The sequence below is a fragment of the Enoplosus armatus genome, chromosome 12 (assembly GCF_043641665.1).
Source record: "Enoplosus armatus isolate fEnoArm2 chromosome 12, fEnoArm2.hap1, whole genome shotgun sequence".
NCBI lineage: Eukaryota > Metazoa > Chordata > Actinopteri > Centrarchiformes > Enoplosidae > Enoplosus > Enoplosus armatus.
The window spans coordinates 118682-127423 of record NC_092191.1 but is presented as its reverse complement, the minus strand read 5'-3'; positions in this window follow the sequence as shown (position 1 = coordinate 127423).

The following is an 8742-nucleotide window of genomic DNA, read 5'->3' as shown; positions in this document are numbered from 1 at the left end:
TTTACGGTCTGTCGGCCGCGGTGCACTCTGGGTACTGTAGTCCCGCTGCAAGCTCACAATCGTTACTAACGTCCTCCAGTAAAACTACAGCGCCGTCACGCAGGAATTACGTCACAGAGCGGCACCGGAAGTGGAGGTAGTCATGAATTTTAATAAACTTGTTTTTCTTTTTTTTTTCTTTGTGTGTTTTTCGGAGCCAGCTGGCGGACTAAGTACCGGAACATTACCGGCTTTCTTCGGACATTAAAGTCCCGTTAGTGTCTCCGGTTAGTGTCTCGAGATGATGGACAGTCCGGACAGCAGCGTCCTGCAGCGGACACACAGCGGCGGTACCGGCCCGATGGTGAGACAGACGGTCATACCGGAGACATGTCACAAATACCTGCAGTGTGTGTACATGTACATAGTGTGTGTGTGTGTGTGTGTCTATATATATATATATATAGACACACACAAGTTATTGATGAATGTCTGCTGGTCAATAATCAGATGTATCGATTGGTGAAAAGTCCTAGTTGTTATCATAATGTCACTTTTAAAAGCTGAAGAGCAGGAGTTTATTTTAGTTTTCAGTTTAGTCTATTTTATATCCTGACTGAACATTTACTCAAATACAATTTGGAAATACTTCTATCTTGTGTTACTTTATTCTTCTGCTGTACTTCTACATTTTCGTATAGAACACATGATGAGCTTCTAAAACCTGAAGCAAAGAAACCTCTGATGGAGTCGTTTTGGTTTTATTGTAGAAAAGAAAAAAACTTTATCACATTAAACAGCATGAAGGAGACAAACAGTCAAACTCTGATCCACACGTGTCACTTTGATCACCATGACAACAGGTGGAGAGGACTTACAACCAATCATGTTGGCTTATGTTTCTGGTAAGTATCAGATTGATTGATGTGTTGACTGACCAATCATCCCCCCTCCCCCCTCCTGCAGGTGGTGAAGGTGGAGTCAGCTGGGTCGGTCCTGATCCCATCACAGACCGCTGAGCTTCACTTCCTGCGTTCTCGGGTTCGACAGCTGGAGAGAGAGAAGGCGGAGCTTTCGGCTGAGAACCAGAGACTGAAGAACATGCTGGTCCATGGTGAGTCCAGATCCACAACACTGCCTGGTCTACCTGTTCACAGGTGACCAATCAGAGACCAATCAGGTTCCAAGAGGTAGTCAGAGAGAGTTCACTGAGTTACTGAATTTTAGTTCTCTTTTGCATCCTATCACATCTGATCCAGTTTAAATTAATCTGATCTGGTTTGATTTTGTAACATTTGATTTGACTACATTTCTCAGAAATTCCTGGGCTCCTGTCCACCATGTGGCAGACGTTGGGCCAGGCCAACAGTCACCACTCCGTCTCCACGGAAACAGGCAGGAGCGACAGTTACGCTCCATACTCACATCTCCACCACTCGGCCAATCAGGACGAAGACTTCAGTCCCCAGGTCTATGTCCAGGAGCTCCAGGATGAGCTGAGCGGGGACATGTCGGAGTCCTGGGGCCCGCTGGGCTCCGAGGATGAAGAGGTGCCAGGAGGAGCAGACCTGGGCCTGGGGAGCCACATGGGGGAGGAGGCGCCACTCTGCAGCCAGACCAACATGGAGGAACTAAGGAGGAGCTGCTCTGAGAGCCAGTGTACCGCTGGACACCTTAATGGACATGTGAGAACTCCTCTGATCTGGTTTACACAGGGTCTTATCTGTTTACACTGGAGCTGATCTGGTTTATAATGGAACTGGTTTAATCTGATCTTCTTACACTGGATCTGGAACTGATCTGATTGGTTTAAATTAAATCTGAATTAATTTGATCATGTTTTTAAATAACCTGATCTGATTTAATCTGACCTGGTTTAAAGTAGATCTGGTTCGTTGTAGAGGTTTTGAATAAATAGTTTTTGTCTGATCTGGTTTTAAACGTGTCAGTTATGTTTTAATCTGTCCAGGTGAGCCAGGTGGAGGTGTACCCAGGCTCTGGTGTTCTCTGTGATGTCCGCTCGTGGCAGACAGCCAATCAGGCACAGTCTCCCACAGCGATGGCGCGGATGCTGCTGATAGGTGTGTTTGATATGAACACGCTGATGAACAGTAACCTGCGAGGTGGACGGAGCCGTCGGCCCGCCTCCCACCCACAACGCAGCGCGCTCGACCCGCACAAGATCAACGCCATCTTCAGTAGGTCTTCCTCTCTCCGACAGTCTTCCTCTCTCTGACAGTCTTTCTCTCTCTGACAGTCTTCTCTCTCTTTCTCAGACGCCATCTTGGCTAGGTTTCCTCTTGCCAAGAAAGGAGACATTGGCTCCGGCATCAACTCCAAACTGTCTGAGATCCGTTTCCGCTCCCGGAGAGCCTGTCGAGAATCTTTGACGCATAGCTAGACAGCTCCACCTACCTCACAGAAAAGAATCCAATGAGAACACAGCAGAGTGTAGCTGCTGGACCAATGAGCAGCTGTCCTACAGACTGACAGACTTAATTTCAACCTCTGTTCAGTTTCCGGTCAGGTCTGGTTCTCATTTGCCGAGTCAGCACCTCTTTTGCAACAGCGACCTGTTGGAGAACTCTGCGTTGCTGCAACGACCCAGTAACCTGCCACAAAACCACAAGAGATGCAAACAACCACAGAGTATTTTTTTGTGTCCTTGTGAGCCCTCAGCTGCTCACAGTCGGGATAGTCTTTGATTTCTATGTTGATTTTGCATTTTTATGTTTTACAGACGTATTGTAACATCTCGTGGTTTATATTTTTCATCATTAATCAACACTAACACGTCTGGATGTGAATCCTATTTGTTCTCCTCTACCTCCTCCTCTCCTCGTCTCACAGTTTCACACCTCCTCCAGGAATGACATCACTCTCTTTTTAAACAAGGTGCGTGTGTGTTGTGCTGGAATGTGTGTGAACTGTCTATTCAGACACTCCATTTGAATATGAATCAGCTGTCGCCAGGCGGAAAACACCCGACACAAAAGTCTCTCTCTCTCTCTCTCTCTTTTCCCTCCTCACAGCCTTGACTTCCTGAAACAAGGCGTCCTCCTTAATGATCAAAATCTGCTATTCTTTCCTCCTGAATGAAGCTCTGAGGACTCGCTGAGGCTGCCAAGGACAGACACAAAGACACCAGGCGGTAGGAGAGGAGGTGGGAGGAGGAGGGGGGAGGGGTCAGTCCTCTCCTTTCATACAACATGGAGGTCTGGCCTCAACCCAAACATGCCACAGCAGATCCAGATCTCCTCAAAGACCAGAGGGGAAACTGTGGGAGAAAGTTTAAAAAAATAAAAAAATAAATAAAAAAGACAGGAGAGGAGGAGAGGAAAGAAGGAGTGGAGGAGGAGAGGAGACGAAAGAGGAGGAGGGGACAAGAGAAGAGGGGGAGGAGGAGAGAGTAGCAGCAAGGAGAGGAGAAGGGTAGAGGAGCAAAGGAAGAGGAGGAGGAGGAGCAGAGGAGAAGAAAGAAGAGTGGAGGATAGGAGAGAGTAGAAGGAAGGGGAGGAGGGGAGGAGAGAGGACAAGAAAGAGTGGAGGATAGGGGAGGAGGAGGATAGGAGAGGAGTAAAGGAAGAGGAGAGGAGCTGAGAAAGAGGAGGAGCAGGAGGGGAGGAGGTGAAAGGTGAATAACAAGTATAATAAATATTGTCAATGTTTTAGTGGAAAATAAACTGATTCAGAGTCAGCTGCTGTCACATTGTCCACTGTGAATCCTCAGACATCCTTCAGCCAAACTGATCTGAGAACAGTGTTTCAAACATCTGCTCCGCTTTATATGACAGCTACTATTCTTTTAATTAAACCTCCTTCAGAATAAAAGCTTCTTTGGTTTGTGTCTCAGGTTGATTTGTGGAGTCTCTGCTGGTTCATTAGTCTGGCTCAGATCAGCTGGTCTCAGTCCAAAACCTGGACTGAGACCAGCCAGGACCTTTCCCAGGACCTCGTCCATCCATCACACACACACACACACAGAGGAGCAGGAAGTACTGAGCCTGTACTGAACAACTCAGTACAGTACATGTACTATATGGACCGAGAAGAGGTTCTTTTATGACAATGTATTTACCTGACAGTGAGCAGTAGGAATTACCCAAGGGGAACCACACTCAGGTTCAGCAATGTATTAATAACCAGATAAAGATAGCACACTTTAGTATAAAATACAGGGTTTAACACAAAAAATAAAGCTTTGTATAAAAGCGATAAAAGGCAGTTTTTTTTGCGACACAGTCCCTTGTCCAGCCGCACCAACACAGTCCACGAACCGCTCCCTCAAAGTCCAGCTCCAACAGTGTTCTTCCCACTGCTGCTCCCCACCACACGCCGCCGTTTTCGTTTGGGAAGAACAAGAAAAACAGCCGCCTGTGGGGAGTCCGACAGTAACCTACTCCTCTTCCACCCTTTACTCCACCGTACTTACACTTGGTCTGGACAGCAGACCGTGTGTGGATCGCCTGGGTCTGCCGGCGTCCCTCTCTCCGTGGCTCTGCGCCTCGTGCTGTCGCTATCCCAGTCTTCTGTTTCTGGCCCGTCATATACCGTCGCTGTGTTCATATCCCATCTTGGTAATTAGTTGGATTATTCTTGACGGCTGTGGCCGAGTCAAAATCTCAACAAAAACTAACACAACACAACACACGAGAATTCAACGCAACACTTGAATATAAATCATGCATCAAAATCAGTAAAATAAGATAAAATGCATGCAACTGAAAACATAGCAACCAAAATATAGCTGTAAAACAATAAAGACAATTATGGCCAGTCTCACATACTACAGTCTCAAAATACTCAAAATCCAGCATTTAAAATCCTACTTCAGTGTAAGTACACAAGTATTCTCAGTTTAAGTGCAGTAAAAGTACAATATTTCCCTGTGAAATGTAGTGGAGTAGTAGTATGAAGTAATCTAGAAGACAATCCTGAGGGCAGCAGAACACGTATTAATTTCTTTATTGTATTTAAGAGATTACAAACATAAATGTTAACGTGATGTTACATGATATGATATACTTTGTCTCAGATACTGCACACATATACCTGCCTCCATAATAATAACTAATAATAAAAACAAACAGAAGCACATACACAACCACACATGCCAATATACTGTACCTCCATGCCAAAGTGACAACAGTGTTTGAAAGAAGAATCTGAGTCCTGGGTTACACAGCACATTATATTTTATGAAGACACATAGAGGATTGCTCTAACGTATCATAACAGATTATAAATTGTAAGTTTCTGTCACTGCAGGTAGTAAGAGTGTCTTTCTGTCTGTATTTAAACATTGAGTCATTCTGAAACATACATACATAAAAACACAACAGGGGAAGATTCATCGCACTGTACTGTAGATCTCAGACAGAAAGACATTTGTTCTTTTGTCTGATGGAAAACAATGAAACAACACACAGTCAGCTGATCTGAACACACACACACACACACACACACACACACACACACACACACACACACACACACACAGTTCATCAGCTGTTTGCCATGTTGTTATTTCACAGTTTCTATTTGGAAAAGAAGCTCAGGGATAGATGATGAGAATCGAACCAACAATGTTAAGGTTAACTTGTTTGAGTTTGTCTGACTGAGAAATATTTATTCATCTAACGTTGCTACGTTTTATTATTTCATACCTGAGAGTCCAGACTCATCATCCAACCCACCTGTATGCCTGACTGTACTGTGACATCATCATCCAACTCACTACAGTACTGTGACATCATCATTCAATTCACCTGTGTGCCTGACTGCACTGTGACATCATTGTCCAACTCACCTGTACTCCTGACTGTATTGTGACATCATCATTCAATTCACCTGTACACCTGACTGCACTGTGACATCATCATTCAACTCACCTGTACTCCTGACTCTACTGTGACATCATCATCCAACTTACTACAGTACTGTGACACCATCATTCAACTCACCTGTACACCTGACTGTACTGTGACATCGTCATTCAACTCACCTGTACACCTGACTGTACTGTGACATCGTCATTCAACTCACCTGTACACCTGACTGTACTGTGACATCATCATCTGTTTGTCAGTCCGTCTGTCTGTCTGTCGGTCTGCCTATCTGTCAGTCTGCCTCTCAGTCAGTCTGTCGGTCTGCCTGCCTGTCTGTCTGTCGGTCTGTCTGTCTGTCTGTCAGTCGGTCAGTCGGTCTGTCTGCCTGTCTGTCTGCCTGTCTGCCTGTCTGTCTGTCGGTCTGTCGGTCTGCCTGTCTGCCTGTCTGTCTGTCTCTATGTTAATGTGACCTTCTTACAGTCTGGAGGTCGTCTGAGTGTCTTGACTCAGTGAACACTGATGTCGTTTGTTCCTACCAATCAGAGAACAGAGTGGGTGGGTCGTTCCAGAGATTCTTCAGTAAACACAAACTGATCCTCAATACTCCTTAGTACTCTGCAGTACTCCTTAATACTCCTCAGTACTCTGCAGTACTCCTCACTACTCCTCAGTACTCTACAAACAGACAGACAGACAGGTGAGGTTTCCAGGTGAGCGGCAGTCATAAACTGAGTACTTTTCCTGTTTTGTAAGTATGTTTTTCTGATAATACTTCTGTATTTTTACTTCAATAAAATGTGTAACTTTTACTTCTAACAAAGCGTTTCTACAATACTTTTACTTCAGTAAAGAGTGTGAGTACTTCTGAAACATCAACAACACTTTTCTGCCTCTTCTGGATTCATTTCACGATTTAAACAATATGAACTTTGTTTTGAGGAAAAAATGTTTTCAATCAGCAGAACGACACAATAAATCCTGTGTGTAAATGTGTGTGTGTTGAACAGCAGACATTTTGTTCTGTTGTTTGTCAGAAAGAACAGCTTCATTGTTTCTGAATGCTGTTTAAAAACCTTTGTTTTCTTCTTCAGCCTTCAGCTGTGACTCATCATGACTCTGGTCACATGATGCTGTCAGGTGACTGCAGGTGTGCTGACACATCACAGTCTGGAGTTTGTTGTGTCACTTCATCAGTTTGACAAACCCTGAATCCGGAGCCTCCAGATTAATCCAGAATCATAGACTGTATCAGAAGTGGAGGTAGCCACTGTGACGCCTCCCCATTGCTTTGTGGTCAACCGTTTTGAAGCCTCAAGTTTGGCATTTTGGCCGTTGCCATCTTGGTTTTTTGGAACCTGAAGTGACCATATTTGGATGAGAAAGTGGAGCTGGTCTGAGAACCCGAGGACACTATGCACGCCTGCCTATACCGGCAACCTGACTGCACCTGGCTCCTTGAGTCATGAGCTGTGTTCGGAATCACTTAGTACATACTGCCGACAAATGCAGTATGCAGTATGTACTACATACAGTAGTATCCAGTATGAAACTGTCAAATCAATGTATTTTTCAGTATCCCCGGCCGGTTTTGGAAAGCGGATGTAATCATGCAGGTATTAGAATCAGTACAACATCTGGGTATTTTTGACATACTGCATATTTTGCTTTTGTTTGCGTACTGCATACTACATTTCGGCCAAATCAGTACGTACTGCTTGTATAGTAGGCGGCCATGGTCTCTTGTCAAGGTGTGCCCTCCCCCATCCTCTGTGATGTCGGTGGCAGCAGCTGATCATAAGTTCAAACTTCGCCTGGTTCTGAAGTCACTGAAGTGTTTCAAAGCATCTTTATCTCCTCTACCTGCTGAGCTGCCAAACCTCTGGCTCACGAGTGTTCGCTTAACACCTGTGCTCTCGCAGGTGAGCAGTTCAGTCAACAAAACTTTATTCAAGACATCCAAAAATGGATTTGGAATTGACAGAATCATCACAAGATACAATTCAGGTTTCGTATGTGAATCTAGATGAGGCTGTAAGTTTAGTTTCACAAGTGGGGATGGGGGGCACATCTTTTACTTGACAAAGCAGTGTTTTTCAGCCCTGAGTCTTGGCTACAGGCCTCCTCACAGGCTGCAGGTATAACCTCCACCAATCAGAGGGTCGGGCTGTGGCGTCCTTGTAGCCTGACAGATGAAACAAGGAGCAAAGGCAGACCTAGTCCTGGTTCAAACATTCTTCAGTCTGATCTGTTTCTGCTCAGAGAGACGAGTTTTCAGCCAAACTGACATCACAAACACAAGAAGTGTTGTTGTTTTATTCTTCCTCTCCTCCCCCCTCCTCCTCCCTCCTCACCCTTCTCTCTTTCCTTTTCCTTTCATGCCTTTTCTTCTCTTTTTCGGCTCCCAGGAGGGGGAGAAGGGGGTGGAGGGGGAGACTTGTTTCCATATGAAAAAGAAGCAAAACCATTAAGCCAATTAAAGTATTTAAGGCGACAGATTCAAACTAAGAAGCTTTATCCACACTGATGCCTGGGAACGAGCGAGAGACACTGACTCTCTGTCTCTCTCTCTTTTCTGTGTCAACACATTTCTGTTTCTTTATTTTCTGTAAAAATCTTTTAAATCTTTTAATGTGATTTTTATCATTGAGAGAAATATTCAGATAATTCTTTTAAAATTAAACTTGTTTGAGGTCATAAACTCTGAACATTAACTCTTTTATTAATACATTTGATGTTAACGTTTCTGACAACTGACTTCCTATTAAAGGTTTTCAGGAGCAAAATTCATTTAATAGCTTATTAACATTTAAAGCTGCAGAACTAAAGATCTATTACAAATTAATAATTGATAATTAACACGAGGATAAAACTTGAACGCTCCTTTAATTCCTCCAGACTGCTGCTGTGACCTCTGACCTCTGACCTGCCGATCAAC